Source organism: Anopheles coluzzii, chromosome 3 (assembly GCF_943734685.1).
Source record: "Anopheles coluzzii chromosome 3, AcolN3, whole genome shotgun sequence".
NCBI lineage: Eukaryota > Metazoa > Arthropoda > Insecta > Diptera > Culicidae > Anopheles > Anopheles coluzzii.
The window spans coordinates 6,810,416-6,830,544 of NC_064671.1; the positions used below are offsets into that span (position 1 = coordinate 6,810,416).

Below are 20,129 nucleotides of genomic sequence, written 5' to 3' on the forward strand. Positions count from 1 at the left end.
TAAAAATATCCATTTCTTGCTCATCCCGTGCAGGTTGGTCGCGTCGAGTAGCCCCTTTTGCACGACGACGCCCGCGAACCATTTTCGCTTGGATCGTTGACAAAAGTTGCCCGCCCTGCCTAGACGGATTTGTTTTTTTTTGCTTGCTCTACTCGCACTGCACCGCTATTTTCAGCTCCATCATTGAAATCGCGAGTAAAATAGTAAACCCAACCGAATGTGGCCCTTCCGAATGGCAGCAAAGGTATAATAGGAATGAAGCAGGAAAAAAAGAAGCAGCAACGCACAAGACGTACCATTATGTCGTCCCACCCGAACGAGAAGGTAGCAGGGAAAACGGTGCGACTGTCCCATTTCGGGGCATCATAAAAATCGCATTTACACGCACAGTACCTTCCCAGCTTTCTATACAATCGAGCAAAAAAAAAACCGGCACACCAACCAACACACACGTGTGCGTTCAACCGTCGGCTTGTGCGTTCCGCTGCTCAACAGCACGGCCATAAAATCGTTATCAGAAATAAATTGCGTGCAATGTTCAAACTTTATTTTTTACGATTATGTTCGCGGGACGGTGTGCGCACATTATGCGGTGAATGGTGTACGGGCAGTGGCAGTGAAGGGCAACCGAAACGAATACACTTTGGGCTTCGAAGTGCAACCGAAAGCTGACAGTGTAAACCGCAAAGTATGCAAGTATGAGTAGGAGTTTATCATTTGGTGTGGTGCTCGGGTGTTTTTTTTAAGACTTTGAAGCGCACATCCGTTCAGCTTACACGATTTGGGTTGGGTAACGTTTAGGTTGCGAAACGCTCATCTCTCCCACTGTAACCCGATAGCATGTAGCCTCACTGTACCGCCCTTCTAGAAGATTACAAGATTCACAGGTGTGTGTGTGTGTTTGTGTATATTTTATTAGGTTGGTTTGGCTTATGCTGCTACCTTTTGCTTGCTCTGAAGGTAGCTTTTTCCGTCGGCCACATTGTACGGTAGCTAGACAGCATAAAAAAAAGAATCATCACAAATCCCTGACAAGCAAGATGAACCTTGCAGGGCTCAGTTTTTGCTTCCGAAAAGTAGCTTCACTGACGTTACGACTCCGAATGATGCCAACTCCAAGCACCACTGCACAGTGAAGCTCAAACCGGCAAAGCAGTGTGCGCACAATCTCATCGCTGCCGGAAGCGAAAAGCAACATGATGACATAAAAATCCGTTCCATTCCCTTCACGGCACACAGGCACTCGGGCACACGCAAGGTATGTCCATAATTACGCGCCTCCAGCATCAAATGGTGGTGGATCGTGCGTGGAATAAAAAAAACCGACAAAGCTAAACGTTGAAGGCAGCATTGCGCCACAACAGCTGCTGCTTTGGATAAATCGATTCGTGTACGGAGCAAAAGCGAAGAATAAAAACCACGCATTGTCTCCTTCACATCACGGCAGAAATAGCGCTGGATGGCTTTTGATCCAGGGCCAGTGCCTGTATCGCAAAGCGCTTAAAAGTATTTAACACAATCAACTCCCGATGCCTGCCAGTGACGGATAAGCATTTGATGTTTTTTTATTTATTCGTTCATTCCGCTTCATGTACAGTTAATTTTTGTCCTCGTTTCGCCGTTGTACCGGAGTCCTCCATCAGTGAGCGGTACACACGGTTAATGGTGCGTGTCGTACGTGAAAAGCCAACGCAATTAAGCGTCCGGGGGCTTCGATTGGCTCCCGAAAACTCGATGAATAATGAAATTTCACTACACAGTTGTTGTAGTGTTGCTTTCTTTTAATGTTTTAAACACCATTTACAGGCCACCCGGAAATACATGCGAGCCGCCGTGGGACAAGAAGGCCTTCTTTATTGTGGCGTGACAGGCACTATTTTCGATGCACATAAAAGTGGCCTTGGGAAATTAAAGCGCACGTTTTTGGCGCTCCAAAATGGCCCACCGTAGCCGACGGTCACACATGCGGCCGTCGGGCTGATTGTTTATGAAACATTGACACGCAATCGGTGTGCCTGTGGGGAGTAGGAATTGAGGGTTTTTGTGTGCCTTTTGTTCCGTTTTGGGACTTTCACCACCACCAAGGATAGGCCATTTTCACCTTGAAAGTAATGGTTTTATTTGTCGGGGTGAAACTTGTCCGTTTTATCAGCAGCAAGCGGCACCAACAGGTGTTGGAATAATTTAATTAGTCGAGTGTAATGTTCTGAAGACAAAAAAAGGATCAGTTATTATAAATCATAGGCAAATATGTTTCATACTTACAATTATTAAGAAATATCGTATTAAAATACAAAGACAGTAAATAACTTAAATTGGTACAGCAAATTGCATACTTTTAGGCGTTTTAGGGCAAATATCTTATCGCTTCATTTAAAACATTGATATTGAAGTGTGCTAGGATCTATCTGTGCCGAGAGACTTAAAGAACAAGCAGCAGTACGATTCAATTCACCCCATATTACCCGCACAATGGTCATGACTATGACAGAAATGATCTCTTGCCACATTCGCACTGCAGCTTGCACGACACACGCGTCGCCCGACGTCGCTGGTGTTGCTGTTGATGAAATGTGAGAGCAACGTGCGCTCAGCTCTATTTGCTTTCGTTCGCTTTTTTCCCTTCTTCATCTCTTTTTTTTATACTGCTTCTCCTGCTTCATCTCCATTTAACCATGATCATTTAGCCTGGCACCAGTTGGCACCGCCAGATTGTACGGCACTGGCCTTTTTTACCAGTTCTTTTTCAGTGTGTGTGTGTGAGTGTGCGTTATCTGCTGAGCTTTTAATTCGCACCATTCGACCGCTCCGGCAGGCCCCACTGTCCGCAGTGTTATTAAACATTCAGCAGGAACAATCACTCCACGCAAACTTCCAGCCAGAGCGCGCGTCAGTTTTGCGTTCGTTTGGGGAAAGCAATCTTGAGAAAAGGAGGAACAGTTTGTGTTTTTTCCTCTTTTGCCTTGCCTTTTCCCATCACTCTCCGTCACTCCCGAACCTGTCAGGGAAGGAAAATATGGTGTGTAGCATTCGCCGTTCTTGTGGCCAGTGTTCTCTTTTCGGGGACAGCGACTGCTGTTGGGCTTGCAAGCGTTGAGGACGCTTTGCACAGAATGGTAGCGTTTGCAGACACCTTCCAGCGCACGGTTCGCAGGAAGACGGTGACCCAGGAGGGTTGGTTTGATTTGATTTATCCTTCTCCTATACCATCCTTGCACCAAACTTTTGGGATACACTTCCGGGACACGCACCGGCGCACCCGGGATTCAGATTGACAGGTGCATTATGCGACACGCGCGGGACAGCGTAATAATGTTGCTGAGCGGGCTTTAATTTAGTCACGGATGGGTCTCATCGCATCTTGTCTTGTAGCGTTTAATGAATCTGGACTGTAGGAAGACCAAGTTGGTTAGTATGCAAATTGTGTTCTGCTCAGTGCAGATGTGTTTAAGACAGCGACGGCGCACAATGGAAAGACAGCGAGCAGCGCTGAGCGCATTTTGCCACGCTGAAAGCTTCTTGAAGTGAACAATTCTTAAAGCATGTGCTAGCACAAAGTTTGTAATGAATAAAAATCTAGCACGAATGTAATTAAGTTACACACACACACACACACACACACACACACACACCGACGAAAAGGTGAAAATAATTCAACTAGCTCCAAACGAACCATTCATTTGCCTGTGCTGCCTCATTCATCCATCTTTTCCACGCATCGTAATGACTGTAATCATGTTAAGATCCCTTCACCTTGCTTCAGCTGGCCCTTCTCACTCGCTCGGGAAAACAATCTGCGAATGAGTGCTTGTGAATGTGAGTGGTTGAAAAGTTCGCCATGTAGAGCCCCGAAGAAGGAGTGGCAAATGCAAATGCACTGAAACGGAGCCTTCATATGCGTTGGATTGAAATATGTTTGCAAGCTGTTTTGCCGGTAGTGGGTAGGAAAGCGCTTCCAAGTTTGTTAGCAGAATTCATTAACGGTTTGTCAGTAACAGAGCACCCGGAAGGTGTTGTGCTGCTGAGGAGAGTCTTCATTTTCGTGTGTACGTGAGAGAAGGGAGAAAAAAACGACAACAATAAATTCTGTACAAAATAAAATGAAACCCCTCTCCACACGCAGACGAGTGATAATAAATGTCCGCGCCCAACTATCTGCACAATGTGATGCATTTACTTTTTTTTTCTCCTTTCGACTCTTCCACTTCGACTTTCGCCTCGGCAGCGCCAGCTTTTTGCCAAACCACATACCATCGCAATGGCTGTCGCTCTTCGTGCAGAACTTCATCCGACACACACCGCAATGTGCAGTACATGCAGCTTAGTTTTGCATTCCACTCGCAGGAGCAATATGCAACGGGGGTTCGGTTCGGTTGGCTACGGTTGAACGATCACACACATACCTTCGGTTCGGGTTGGGTGCTGCACGCAACGATGCACATGCAAACCCGCACCGGGGCACTGAGTATTTGCATCAGGTTGCACGGCTGTGGTGCAAAGAACAGGACATCGAGGGGGTGTTTCACCCACAGCGGTACGGTTTGCTGCATTCAACAGTGCTCCCAGTCGGCCCCCTGATTAATGGGTATTAGAATGTTGGGCGGCATTTGGACGGTAGCATACACGACATTTTTCGCCGTTTTTTTTTTGTAATGGATTCGTGTTTTTTTCTATTACTATTATTGCAATGGCTTCTCGGTTGGCCCTGCCCAACCAATGGGTGCTTCCATTCCATTTTTTTTTGTTGCTGTCCAAGCACGTTGACTTTGTGCTTTTGAATTTGTACAATCACTTCTCGGTCGTTCCCTTTTGTGTTTGCTTCCTGGAGGCGCTTTCAAAAATGAAATCCCACTCTTGCTCCTTTTTTTGTCCATTTCTTTACTCTTTCAAAAGCACACACACACACAGCAACATGTGCGTGTTGAGTGTTGATGTGATATGGTGCAGGTTGTTCCAATTGCCCGAAGCGGTCCGGCGGCGGCTAGACAACCAGAAATGAAAATGGGCATATAAACAAACAGAAAGCCGTAGTCCCGTCTGTCGGGAGTTTTTTGATGTGAAATGAAAAAGAGATTTGTTTTCCCCCCCGGGGCGGGTTGGAGACTAAAAACTAGAGGGAAGAAAGACTATGTTTTTGGGGGTACAAAGCTGTGTGCTTCGCCGAATTCATGTAATCCATGCTTCATGATGAGTGTTGCTATGGCAAGATTTGTGCTTTGAGATGAATTTGGCTCGCTGAAGCGAAGTTAAGCAGGATTTCAGAGCCGTTTTGTAATAAATCTCTTAAAAGCGTGTTTATTCCACGAAAAGCATGTTATAACAGAGCTCTAGTTTTGAAGTATCGGCCAGATTTTGTACCCCAGTTTTGGCCAGATTTGTTGTCATCATAAAATACCTCATCAAATGGTACCAAACGATCCAGAACCCGACACAAATTGCACCGCAAACATCGTGCGCTATCATTCAATTAATTGTGCCTGCCTGCGCACTGATATACTGTACCCCGCTGACACACAAAAATCCACTCTCAGCACGTGCCATGTAGTATTATTTTCAATTTATGTCGTTGAGCCTCCGTTCCGATTCCGGGGTTGTTGTTTCTCTTTGCTGATTGCCATTTGCGAGCAAAGGTTGTATTTTCTTTCATCCTTCACTCCCTCGCTACCAGTCACAGCAAGCAGCAAAAAGAAGAAAAAAAAACCTTATACTACGAGCCGAAAAGAGTTTGTCTTACTTTTCACCCATTACTTCCCGACCAGGATCCGTACGTACGCTCTGGGAATCGTAAAATCAATATTCCTCCCGTACACCGACCGAGCGGAGCGGCGCATTCGTAACGCAACCGCGGCTGGAGGTCAAACCCGCTCGCTTCCCGATCCCGGAAAAAGCAGCCCAACCGCCTTTACTTTAGCCGGCATTTTTGTGCTGTAATTTTGCCACCCCTCCTCCGCCTGCTTGAGATCGCACCCCACCCGAGAGGATGTTCGGTACGAACCGCCTCGATTTCGGGCTTGCCGCGCGCGCGAATGGTGTGCGTTGGCTGGCGGGCGTAGAAACACAGAAAAGCTTTTTCTACAGTGAAGTGAGGAAAGTGGAGCAGAGAGAAAGTGTGTGAGAGAATGGGATGGTATACTCTCCCTTACTTTCTTGGTGTGGTGCTGCTGTTCGCTTGGTACACGACCACATCGTGTAAAGGCGAATGTGTGTGCGGTTCGCGGTGGTGGCGGAAAAAAGGCGTGCGTTGGAAGGCTGATTTGTTTCATCGACATACACATTCGCACATTCGTACACACCATTACAATCTCAGGCGAACTTGTGTGTACTCAAACACACACACACACACACGCGCGTACAGAAGGATTCAAAGACCAGCATGTGACCTATGAAACGCACTCGAGCAAAGAAATGGAGCTTTGGAGTATTCGCAAGACATCAACAGTCATTCAATTTCACACACACACACACACACACACACACACACACACACACACACACACCCTTTTCACTTGAGTGCACAGCATTGCTGTTCGTGTTTTGCAATCAACCCCTTAGCTGCAATAATTCACTTTTGCCGAGCAAATTAAAATGCAATTTGTTCACCCCTCTTGAAGCAGGAGAGCTGTTTTTTTTTTTCGTTCGAACTTTTCCCCAAACAGACATCTGATGCGCATTGTGCCAGTGTGACAACGAGTGCCGGTGCAAATGGTGGTAAAAAGGGAGTCCCACTATCACTGGGCTAAAGAAGCGATCTCTTGCTTGGGGTTAAGGCAACTGGGTTGTGCTTTTTAAGATGCGAACGATGACGAAGATTAAGCGACCTTACCAATGAAGTGGGTTTAATGCTCGATTGCAGAAGGGTTGTCGGGATTTGGGTCGGGAATTAGTTTATAAATTGAACTCGTTCTCGTCGTTCGTTTGGGTGGGTTTCGACGTCACAGCTTAGACTCGGCACGGATTGGTGCTTTGAGCTTTATTCTTAGTTGGAGCGGGGAGTTTATGAGAGCAAATGAATTGAAACTATAGACCCAAGTGACGGATTTATAGAGAGCGCTTTGGAAAGTAAGGATTAGTAGAAAAAGAAATGGATCATTAAGAAGTTTTGGGTGTCACACTGAGACCCCAGAGATAAGAATAACCTTATTTCAAACTTTGATGATAGAAAGTTTAGATTTCTGGTGATTTAAATTAGTAACACATATTAAATGTCAGTAGACACAAATGCCAAATTTAACAAGATTATTAATACATCCTCAAGCCGGTCCTGATGTAACGTCTTGTTTATTTTCTCCCACGCCAGTGATGCCACCACGCAACGTGGAAAGTTTCACACGAGCAAGCTATTTTGGTGCCGGACTCGGTAGAAATAGTTAATGCCCTTCTGGGTAGTGATAAAATTGAAATGTTCCAAAATAGAACCACCTGTAGCGGGAGGGTTAATCGGTCGGAAGCTACACGTGCACACAATCCCGCGGAACCTTAAACCGTATCTCTTACTCATATGCTACCGCCTCAATATTGTTGCTTGAGTTGTCAAGTTTGGGCGTTCAAATTAGAATGAATAAAGGTTTTCTCTGAAGATTATTAGTTTTAATTTGTTTCGAGTTAATTCATTATTCCATTTCATCTAGAATGGGCACTAAAAATGCCAACAAACACAGCACCATCGCCCCAAGGGAGCTGTCATAAATACCACGCCGAGCGAGAACAAGCTGGTCCACCGTCCACCTAGCAACAGGAGTGGGCACGTTCTATCGGTAAAATCGATTTTATCGATCCAATTCCAGCAGGGTCCTTGCGTGGGGTCGTCCTTGCTCGTAGGAGCGGGTACACACTCTTCGCACCGCAAACACGCGCGCGCGTTGTGGGAGACTCCCGCCCCGTGGTCAACCTTACAACACCACAGCGGTCACCAGTGCGCCGTGTTTTACACCAGCACCGTTGATTAAAACCACTAACTATTGGTTCACTGCACTGCTTCCGTTCCATGCACACTCTCCGTCCGCTCTCTTCTCGTTGTGGTCGTACATTAAATTTGGCTGTGTGCTGTGTAAGATAATGCGAATACATTATTTAAAGCCTTACCTTCGTGCATTGCTTCCACGCTGGGGGGTGCCCCTAATGGCCTCCGGCGACCTTCAACTACACGCAATACACACACGCAACACACACACAAACTAGCTGGCTTGTTTGGCCGCGTCGCACGCAGTAAGACAGGATTTCCGTTCCGTCACGAAACAACTGAGGTAAAAAAACTCGTGGAGGACCCTTTTTTGTTTAGCAACCGAATGGCGTCTTGACTCGGCGGTGCTGTCGAAAGCACTTCAGGATTCACCTCCACGACAGGCTCTCAATACTTGCGACGCACACGCACACGACGCGACACCATCCAACACACACCCACTTAATGGTAGTGTCACTTCAGCCAGTACACAGCACAACTCGCAGCAGCGTACATTCTTCGAGGTCGGGCACGAAAAAACGAAAGCAGACAAAACTGGGCGCTTTATTGCTTTAGACCGCCTCCAAAAAAAAACTAAAAGAAATCAACAACAACCGCGGGGTCACACACTGATCAGATACGAAGCGCTTCAACCATTTGCAGCACGTAATGCCGGCCCGGCCGGTGCTGGTGGCGGTGGTGGTGTTGGCGACACCGATCGATTACCATTTTCACCGTCATTTCTTTTACGGGCGACACATTTTTTCTACACTTTGTTTTCACTTTTTTACACCAGCCCGGAGCGAGCTTTTAGGCTGCAAAACAAGCTTCACGCGCACACAGGCTCTTACATCCTTCAGGGAATTATTATGACCACGTACACACACACACGCCCGGTGGTGCTATTGCGAGAGGAAAAAAAATGGGAATGGGAGGCGAAAAATGGATCACATGTTGTAAAATTATGAAAACACTCATACGCGTGCACACATACAAACACACTCACACACACACACACACATACTACATTGGATGTTGCCTTCAACGTGAGGGGGTTCAAGTTGTTTATTTTCTCCTACCCAATGTCATTATCAACGACCAGTTGAACGTGAAGCTGGGTCTTTAATTTGAAGCATAAAACAAAACCTTCGGACGGGTGGCTAATGTTTGCATTTTTTCCCTTTTTTCCCTTTCCCTACTGCTTTACTTCTACGAGCTGCCGTTCGAAGGTTTGGAGGTTTGATTCCATACCTCTTTCGAGAATGTAACGCCCATTTTCAATCCCTTTTTTTTCGTTCTATTAGAAACATTCAATTAGGGAAGCCTCCTTTAAGGGCCTCTTTGAAAAAGACATAAAATAAAACAAAAATGATAAGCAAACCGTACCACAAGCGTGTGGAAGGGTTTGGGAGAAAATAAAAGTGGGTTTTGATTGAGGCGTTTTTTTAACTTGCCTTTCCAATTGGAAAGGAGTGTCGCAGCAAACCCTGTTGAAGGGGTTCTATTTGTTGAGGGTTTTATTTGCTCCGGTTGCTGTTGAAGCATAATTTCGGGGGGGGGGGGGGGGGGGGGGGGGGGCGCTCGTTTAGTCAAAAATCTCCCGAAGAAGAAAACGAATGGAAACCCGTTACTTAAAAATAACTTCACGCTCTCCACGCGCGTTGCAAATGTCTTCATGATCAAAGGGCTGGTGCGCAAGAATGTACAAAGGCGACAGACAGAGGCTCCAAACAATGCCCGTTGTAAGGAGTGTTTGCGTCTGTTTAAACTATACTTGAAAACTCCCGGTTGGCAATTGTTTTCCAGACGAAAGGGCCGCCTGCCTGCCAGAAGAGGCTTACCCGGTACCAAAGTCTCCCCATCCCACAGTCAGCAAAAAAAGGGACGTCCCAGTGGGACAGTGGGCGAGCGAGTTCTTCGCCTACCATTGCCCGTACTGTGCTGTTACAGTACACACAAACACGAAACACGCTGCTAGACCGCTACTACCACCGTCAGCACCATTACCATTAGTAGTGTCTACCTTTACTACAGACCCGTAATGGAGTGAGGTGGGTGGTCAACACCTGCCCTTCCCCAACACCCACACGCATACACACACACTTGCTCTACCCTTTTAATAAAGGACATGGATTCTTTCCGTGGAACTTACAGGCACGCACACACAAGCAAGGATACACTAACACACACACACGCACACATACACTTTTGGTCGTTCGCACTCAAGCACGTGTGCAACCGTGCCCCGTCCACTGGTCCACCCACAGACAAACACACACAGACGCACACACACACATACACACACCTACACAGGCACACGAAGGTCCTCGACGGGTATGGCAGAGAACACCGTCCCTTGGCGGACGCTAAACGGACGTTCCGAGGCAACTGCGAAGGAATCGAACGACGTCTCGATTGCTACTGAAAAGTGGTACCGCTCGGCAGGCACGATCTCGGCTCACGGCGTTGAAATCAACGCGTTTCGTCGACTTTGCTGGGTTTACTACGATGGGTTGCGCAGGGTTGTCAAACACTGGAAAGAGTGGAATGGAAGGTTTTCGTGTTGTTTTGAGCCGCTTTTTCATGTTCTTGTATCTCAATCTCATTTAATAACATCTTATTCCAAACCAATGTAGATCACATTTCTTAAACTTATAGATCGTTATGTATAATAATAATTTAATTCAATAAATATCCAAAATTTTACAATTTCAGCCTATATTTTATACGATTTTATTGAACTTTTTTACTTACATAAAAAATTAACATAATTAAATAATGTTAAATGCTATTAAATAAAGTAAACTAAAAATCAAATTCATTCATTCTCTCAGTTGAACAAAATTAAAAAGAAATAAATAATTGTTATCAATCTTCTCATAGTAATCACTTTTGTTGTTTTGATTTAAGCTGATCTCTATAATCTGATTGCTTTATGCTCAATGTTTGAATCACCTGCACTAACAGTGCATTTAATATTGCAGAGATTTTCTAGAGTGAGAGAGAGATAGAGAGCGAGAATGAGCGAATTGAAACTGCCTTTCAGGCCGTGAGATGTTGAAAATCGACGAAAATAATCCACCAACGGTAGCGAGAGCATGAATCGACGAAGAGAAGGTGCTGCTCTCCGCCGACACCATACACGTTCTCCAATGTTATGAAAGCATTACATACAAACCGACAGTGAGCGCAAGACGAGAGACGACAGCTCTGGTGTGAAGCAACATTAACCAGAGCTTGTGGAGAATGTGTACAAGTGAACCATAAAAAAAGAAAGAAAACTACATTTCCTACACCGCCGCCACGATGCGGGAGTAATCGCGAGCGAACTGGAGCGATGTGTGAAAATGAGCCGGGATAAACAAGAGAGCGTTCAAAATGTCCGTAGTAATAACGCCACTAGCGTAACCGCTACCAGCAGCAGCTCGCGGGCGGGGAAAACGGACGCGATGGGAAGGATATCAACCCGCGCCTACCGCACACAAACTTCCCGGTTGATGACTGGTGTGTGTGTATGTGCGCTTTTTTTCGCGATGGAAATACATTGTTACATCAAGTACTGACTTTACTCGGGTAGGAAGAAACAGGCTGTAGAGGTGGGTGGAAAAACATCAAAAGAAGAGAGCGAACACTCTACCTCGAAAGGAAAACTCTCTTTCTCTTCCATCGTGGCGCGTCGCGGGAAAGAAAAATCGGTACGAAACATTACACGGAGAGCGGTGGCTTGATGTATTTCGGCGTAAGGGATTGTTATGTGTGTGTGTGTTTTTTTTGTGCTTTGCCGTCGTTCTTCGCCTACACGAAACAAAAGACTTTCGGTGGGGCGCGCTTTTTTTTTGTTGCTGTATGAGACGGAGGGCGTGTAACTGACGCTGGAATTTAGATCCCGTGGCCCGTTCGTCTTGGTGGCACACAAAGAGAAAATTTGCTCAACAGATAGCGCGCTTGGGATGGAAAGAATGCCGAGCGGGTTTTTGCGTTTGTTTCGTTTTGTGTTGTTTTTTTTGTTTTGTTTTTAAGGGTACTAGCAGGAAGTGTCATAAGTTTGGCACACTTTTCAACAATGTTTATGTGTGGTTGGAAAACATTTACTTTCATGCTAGGCCTTTTTTGCTGTGTCCTTGCAGTGAAAGTTGCCAGTAAAGCGCAAACTTCCGTTTTCCACTAACTGGGACGCTCATAACACTCGAACGAGCTTTGAAGGTTGGCATGGCACGATGAAACAAAGCGCTCAACTGTTGCAAACCGTTTTAATTACTTTGTATTAAAACTGTTTTTAATTGTGAAAATTACTATCTCGCTATCTATGCAATAAATGGCAGTTGAAGGGCTGTAGGTTCTATCAAAATCAATAATAAATGCTTCATTTAAAATATCTTTGCTCAAGAAGTAAGCTCTTCATCAGAAATGCTTTCCACGAAGTATACAAACACTTCTAATTACAATAAATCCTACTGCCCTTGACCCTACAATCCCTTCGAGCGTGTTGAATGAACGTTTGTGATCTACTGGCTTATGCTAACACCAGCTCTTCTACATGCATATCCAAAATCAACTAGCAAATAGCCACTTATCTAGAGCTAAGCCACCCTTGACTTTGGCCATCTCGTCGTTGAGAGCGGGAGAGAAAACGAAAAAACGAGCGGAAAAACAGCTTTCCGGTAATGATTTATTTTTGGCTCACCTGTTTCCCGTGGCCAATAAGCCACCATTACGTTTGCTTTCAACAACACACTTGTGTGTGTGTGTGTGTGTGTGTGTGTACTTCCAAACAAGCCACCCGCTGGAGAAAACGACCTCCATGCACGCGCTCGTCACACTCGCTGGAAAATGAAAACCACCTGCCCTACTATCCACCAGGAAATGGTTCATTTTGAAACCGGTCCCGATTCCGCCGCCGGAGCTTCCGGAACTCCCCGGTTCCGGCTCACACGACGATGGCTTTGGGGTTGAGATTTATTACGGCCGCGTCCCCGTCGGCGCAAGATTTATTGGGACAGGTCCTGCTTTGGCTTCGGTGCGGCTTCACCAAACGCGAGGGAGGCGGAGGAGGAACCAATTCAATATGGTGACAGAATTGAAACTAAAAAACAACAACGAAAGGAAAGAAAGTCATGTTGACACAACAAAGTACACATACACACACACATAGACACATATGGGCTCACACATGGTTACAATGTACACATATCTATACACCAGTCCCGGATGGTGGTAATATTTCCGGCCCGGTGGCCTGGAAAGGGAGTATGACTGTCTGAAGTGTCCTGATTTACACTCATCCTAGGAAACACACCAACAAAAAAAAAACAACAACACACATTTTAACGAACGGAAAAAACGAACGGAAAATTTAGTGATTGGAAAATGAGAGCGAAGCGTAAGGGAAAAACAAAACGCCAAGAAGCAGCAGCAGCAACAAACGGCGAACGTGCAACAATTTTCCCTTTCAAACATCTTCCGACAGCTCCGTCCGGGTGGAAAATGTATGGCAATTTGTGTTCCGACGGTTTTGTACCTTTTTTAGTTGTTGTTTTCATGGTCTCTTCTTTCACCAATCCTTCGCAAAACTTAACGTGTGTGTGTGTGTGTGTTCGTTTGGGGTTTGTTCCTTTGTTTCCGGTCGAGGATAGGGATTATTTTTAATAAAATAAGATATACGATAATGGGGATAAAGTGCGCGAAAGCGTGATGGACGCTACGCACCATTTACATCCCCAATACGCGCACGTGTTACATTTATTTTCACGCCCGTTTCCCTGCCAGTGTGCTTATCTGTCTCTTGTTTTATAAACCATAAATTTCAGTTCAACCGTTAAAAACAGCATCCCTTTTAGAAGAATGAAATCCTTTCTCCTGTAGGGAAATGTGTCGACAACCTCTTGTAAGCAGATAATCATCTTTAAAAGTGTCTTAACGATTTGAAGCATTTTGATTGGCAAATTTCTTCCCGCGGCTTGCCGAATCGGTGCTGTAATGTTGGCTCTCCGTAATGTAAATGCCTCCCGGCACGCTCTTAATTTAAATTAAACGAAACGAATCGTCATCGGTTAGGCAGTTCCTTCCCAAAGTTCCCCTAATGGGGCGGCTGCGGTCCCTAACCTTTTGCGTGAAACGCACTTACGTCGCTAACCTTGCATGCTGCCCCGTCTTGCTTTCTTTCTGTTTTTTGCACACCAAATGACATTAGATATTAATTCGCGTAGTTCCAATTGCCCTCCAGGGGAAGGGGGAGGGATGTGAGCGCCAGTTCCACGGAAACTGCGAGCCAAACGGAAAATGTGACCCAAAAGTATGGTCAAGGAAATGGTTCGTTTATTGACCTTGGGAGGGCGGGCGAGATAATGTGCTTCTTCATATGTGTGTGTGAATGTGAGTCTGTATTACTCTGAGAGTATTTATGTGTGCGTGTGTGTGTGTGTGCTTGTGCGATTGGAAAGGCAAACACAGTGTGGGAAAAGAAAAGCTCCCGGCTCACTTTCGGTAAATAATTTATTCCCTCGTGGTACGCTAGCGCCGGGGCCCGGGCCGAAGGCTGAATGCTGCTTTATGCCCTTTTTGTGTATTGATGTACCGCTGTGGCCGAACCAAAGCAGCTATTGAAGTGTGTAGGTTTGTGTGTGTGTGTGTGTCTGTGTGCGTATCGGTAGACCACTTTCCTCTGTCCAGGTTTTGCCTTCGGGGGGTTCGGTAAGGGCGTTCCGTTCCGCAAAGGAGCAAAACTTTCACTAAAAATTGCTGCGAGGCGGACGAGTGGCGAAGTTCTGCTTCCCGCCCGGACGCCCGCGACGCTCCCTGGAAGGACAATTTTCCCGAGAATGCTGGAATGCGAGAAACAGTCCGAAATTGTTGCTTTAGCTTCTTTTTTTTTTCTTCGTTCATTTTGTTACTTGGGGAAAGGAGGCAAAGATTTGGAGAGTTTTAAAATGTAGAGCATTTTTGGCAACTAATTTCAGTGTTGCGTGCATTGTAACTGAAAGGAAATAGAGTCGTGCTGGATGAAGAATGATCCTTGAATGATGATTAAAAATCGTTTCATTGAGTTTGTGGGTAAAGAATCTATTTATAAATATTTTTTTCAGCATTACAATCCTGAGTCTATTAATAAAAATGTCCTTGCGCAAACATCTTTCCTCAGCGTCGTATCGTTCAATAATGCCAAAGAGTATAAGATTCTAAACCTAACAAACAAATAAATCTTTGCAAGAGTATGGCTCAGCACACTCTGTAATGCATCCTTCTAAGAACAATTCAGGATTATTTATTTGTCTGCAGTGACGCCTCTGAACAAAAAAAAACATGCAATATCGTTTCCCAGACAGGTTTAAAATTTTCATACTACACCATCAGCGCTCAACCGATTCCAGCAAGCGAGTCAGAGCTACCTCTTTGTTGTCTCACGTTCAACAGCGACGTGATTTCCAATCCAAACAATGGCGTGAGCTCCGTTCGAGTGTTATTACTTTGCACTGAGCCGTGCGACGTTACATTTAAGCTGACGTTTGGAAGAAAACCCACTACATATCAAGTGGAAAATGAAGCGAAAAATGCGATTTGCACAAATGATTTCGTGTGTGTGTGTTGCCTTCTAGCGGCACTGTTTTGCTTCTAAGTGCGCCCTTTGCAGGACGATACACACCGGTTCCGGTTGGGTTGGCGCACTTTACCATCTTTACCATTGTTGTAAAAGCTTCCGATCCCGAAATCAATATTATTCAATTTTGAACGGATTAGGAAATGCGCGCGGGGGGGGGGGCTTTCTTTGTGGCAGCGAATATTTTTCTGGACCCAGCACCGTGTTGTGGGTGCTGAGGTTGGCTTGTTTTTTCGCACTGCCGCCTGCTTGCTCATGAGAGATTTATAAGTTCGTAAAGGAGGATGCCAACACACACACACGCAAAAAATACACGTCCATACCTAATGCGGGTGCGTTTTTCGATCGTACCCGAAAGCACAGCATCCTTTCCGTTTTCGACACACACACAAAAAAAAAAACGCGTACAGGCCGTTTTGTTCGTGACTGGGTGAACACGAAACAAAATGTTTCATCTTGGCGGTTGCGAAAGAACGGCGGCGTGGCAGACAGCACTCACAAAAAAGAAGAAGCAACCACGAAAGCTTGGGCTGATATTTTAGATACTTTACATGCCTCTCGGGGCCTTGCTGAGACGTGTTTTGTAGACGCAGCCGTAGAATCGAGTCGACTGTTTTCAGACCCCCACCCACAGAAAGTGGGCTTGAGACGGCTTGTCGCTAAGCGAAGGGAAAGATAGCAATCTACGCCAGGACTTAATTTGATCCTGACGGCTTCAAGCAGCCGCTGAGGCAGGAAAGAGGGAGCAATGTCTTCCTTCTCTTTAATGCTCCCTTCATCTCTCTCTCTCATACACACTCACACGAAGACGCATTTATTTAGCCACTCGATAAAGGCCCCGAATGGGTGGAACGGATACACCAGCGACCGTTCCCAACACGCTTTAGCCGTCAAGCTAATCCGTCCCCGTCATTCCCATCACGCGCCGGTAGCAAAGTGTTAAGCTTTATGCAGCGTGTCGCAAAACATTGACAAGCGCCAATGAGTGCCCACCTGGGAGGTTTTGGCGCATCGTTGGCAAATTCCAGCCGAAACCATTTCACAGTGCGGCAAATGGACGAAGCGTTGACGACGCCTCAAGGAATTGCTGACTTGAACGATCCTATTGGAATTGATGAAGGTGTTGGGGTAGAAGGAGGAATGGTAGAGGTGTGTTCGGGCCAGTTCGAGTCACTGACATCAAACAATTATTCTTGTAATGAACATTCACCCGGAAGAACATTCTCAATAGGTTGGTCGATGGGACTGCATTCACAAGAAATCGATAGTGTGGGTCGTATCTCCATGTAGGACAATGAAGGTGATGGCGTAGATCAATCGTGATACAAAAGGGTTTAACTGTTCACATAACTTACTCTAAACAATACTATAATTTAGTAATAAATTACTTAAATTCCAATTTCAATAATATTCCAAATAGTCCAGAAACTCTGTAACTCAATTTAAAGCCTTTTCTCAGAACAGAAACCAGTTGAATGTACTTGACCGGCTACCGACATTACTTTACATCCCTTTCCCTGCCTTCCCTTAGTTTTCCGCATCTTCCGCATCTGCCTCAGCGGAACTGGGTTATGCAAATAAGCGAATCGACCTTTTGTTTGAGCACTGCTCAAGTGCACAGCTCGTGAACGGTTCACTGTCAAAGTGGAGAGAGAGCGAGTGTGAAAGAGAGCAGAACAAAGCGCACAACACTGGCATGCCAGCTCCATCAAAGCTCATCCCGGCGAACCTTTTTGTCAATTTGGCCCCGGTTTGCTCTTAATTTCGATCGGAATCGAATTCGTGGCTCATTCGAATGCTAATTCGATCGGTGCTGCTGATTATGCGGAAATATGAACTTAATTTGGAGCGCAAATGGCACGGTGTGCCAAAATGGATGTAAAAGAATACGTTGGAACAGTACCCGGTCCATTTCCTTCTCGGAAGAATTCGTTCACATGCCGGAGCAAACATTGTTTGCTCAAAGCTTCTGGTGGTGATGATGGAGGAAAGATTTACCCAACGGCTTATCGGAACACTTACGCGTGTGTGGGTGTATGCGAGTGTGTTTTTGTACACACGCTGAGATTGTATTGACATGTAATGGCTAAACAAATTATAACACTCTCAGATTAGAGTTTATGGTCTTACAAATCACCCGATGGAAGAGAAAATGGCCACTGGATGGGCTCCGGAGCCAAATGGATCGATTCTGCCCCAATGGACACTCATTTGTGGCTAGCTGATGGCAGCCGCGTGTGGAGTGTGCTGTGCTTTATGGCCTTCATTATCGAGTCTCATAAACATCGCACACGCACACGCCGCCTCGTCGGTTGGTCGCATTTCATTCGGCCAAGTATTTTTCTCCCACAACTCCACTGTGTGTGTGTACGTGTGTTTGTGTGGTGGTGCTGATGCAGAAGGTGGAAAAAAGCATACGTAAAGTCGCCGTCGCCGCACACAAGCTCACATTCATTACAGCAAGCGCACCAGTCACCAGGCGTCTCCATCGATCACATGCGCAACAATCGTACCGTATCGGGAAGCGGCAAAACATCCAAAAAGAAACGCACACACACACACACACACACACGAGCCGGATTCGTTTCGTCTCCAAGAAGTCCGATTATAGGAAGCTTTTCCCTCGCTTCCGCGTGGCCCCCCTCTCCAAAATGTCCTATCGATCCACGATTTATGGTGTGTCGCGCGTTCTTTCACCCACCAAAACCGGCACGTAAGTAGCCCTCGTAGCCCCCAACCCAAATGTGCCCCGAAAGGGCAGCATCTTCAGCTGCACGGTTTCGATCTCTTACTTTTGGTTTGGTTGGTTTCGTTTCGCTTTTCCGTATCCTTCCCTGTCGATTAATTTGCCATCAGTGCCATAAAAGATTCATTACCACCTTGCACCCTTACCGTGCCGCGGGCACACCATGGCAATCGCGGGCTGGGTGGTGTAGGAGAGTTGCTTTTGTTTTTTTTTTGCTGAAGAGAGGATTTTTTCCTTGCGTTGCCTGTTCTAATGTGCACAGAAAGCGGTAGGGCTTTTGGCTCGCTAGTATCGGTGCTGTGTCGCAATGCGACTTCTTTTGTTATTTTATCGTTGAAGCTGAGGGTTTAGGGAAAGGGCAACGAGGCGGAAGGATCAAGGTCGGATTAGTGTAACGCAGAAATTGCATGAATTTAAGCGCTTTCCTTCTTGATTCGCGCAGAATCGATCGAAGCACTGTTAAGGGAAAGCAAATTCGAAAGCAGAGATAGCAGGTGGCAACCAATGGAGCCATCATTTATGTGTGGCTGATTCTAAAATGGTCCAGTTATGTGTAAAAATTTATAAAAAATATAATAAATAACACAAAAATAAAATGAAAGACAAGATGTAAACGTGAAAATTAATGTAAAAATAATAATTCAGATGTTTCAAAATTTTCCATTTTCGCTAAACAAAATAACGTCTAAGATCTATTCAAATTCACGCTTTATGTGTTTGATTATTCTTCAATTGACACCAAAAAATGATAAATTACTATTCAATGATTACAGCCTCGCCCATCAACCGGTTTGATCAATCAACCTTTGCAACCTGCCCAGACATATAATCACTACCGAATCGGGTTTGATGTGTTTTCCCCCATTCGCCCCATCAAATAACGAGACACAATCAATGCCACCCCACCCCCTCTGCTGGGACATTGGCAGACAACAGTCAATGGGTTCAGAAATCACGAGACAAAAATCTTTACAACACACAAAGGAAAATTGAAACAATCTTTCACCACGACGGGCTCCCGGAAACGGACAGACGACAAAGCATCATTCGACAGAGCAGGGGGAAAACCCCAGCAGGGTAAGAGAAGAAGAAGGTTCTCATCAGCACGGAAGGCACGTTTTTTGGGAAGAGTTTTGCTCGTAATGTTCTCCAGCGCCCAAATCCACCCGTTGCTGCTCGCTGATGCCCTTTCCTGCTGACATACAGCAATGATTGTTTATGATGATGGCTTCACCCGGGGCTTTGCTGTGACTTTCAACGGTTCTTTGTGTTCTCGCTTTGCTCACAACCGACGAGCGTTAGCTTTCCGTCCACGGTAGCGAACCATTTTCCCGACCATTTACCGTCCGACAAATGACTTTTGCGAACAGTTTCTTCGTGGCTGGGCGTCTCATTTGCTACAGAACGCACCTGTGTAGGGGTGAGTGTGTGGGTAATGTGAAGAGACAGTATGAAAATGATGTTTATAGGAAGCATGGTTTGAAATACCATTTTCTCGTGTGTTAGTAGGTCTCTTAGGCAATAAACATACCGTTTGAAAATGTTTACTACAAAACTCAACATGTGCCGTTATTAATTAAACAATTTCTGAAATCTTATCTTTCGAATGTTTTTTCTCTCTTCCACTTAAACGCTTATCACACTCAAAGGAATAATGTAACGTTTTAAATAGTCTACATGTGCAGTAAAATAAAACAAAACACAACACACAGCGAGACATTAAGACAAGAAAGCACAGCGAAACAACATCATGAGTGCTTCCCGAAACCGACTGAAAGACAAAGACTCGGCATCCGTTTCACTCTTCACCAACGGAGCGAGCCGCACCAAAGAATCGCCATGAAAGCTGT

The 20,129-nt window shown here is 45.6% G+C and overlaps 1 protein-coding gene across 5 annotated transcripts in view; it reads right to left on the reverse strand.

Moving 5' to 3' along the window:
• The window catches only part of LOC120956359 (potassium voltage-gated channel protein Shaw-like), a 67,250-nt gene extending 56,868 nt beyond the window's left edge, over positions 1-10,382 (reverse strand). For 3 of the 5 annotated variants that reach the window (XM_049609127.1, XM_049609124.1, XM_049609128.1), the window contains exons 1-2: positions 10,092-10,382; positions 8,083-8,841 (exon numbers count right to left, since the gene is read on the reverse strand). The gene's annotated coding sequence lies outside the window, so the exon portion shown is untranslated. The remainder of the gene's footprint in view (positions 1-8,082; positions 8,842-10,091) is intronic. The other 2 variants (XM_049609126.1, XM_049609125.1) reach the window with 2 other exon arrangements.
• Between the last annotated feature and the right edge of the window lie 9,747 nt (positions 10,383-20,129).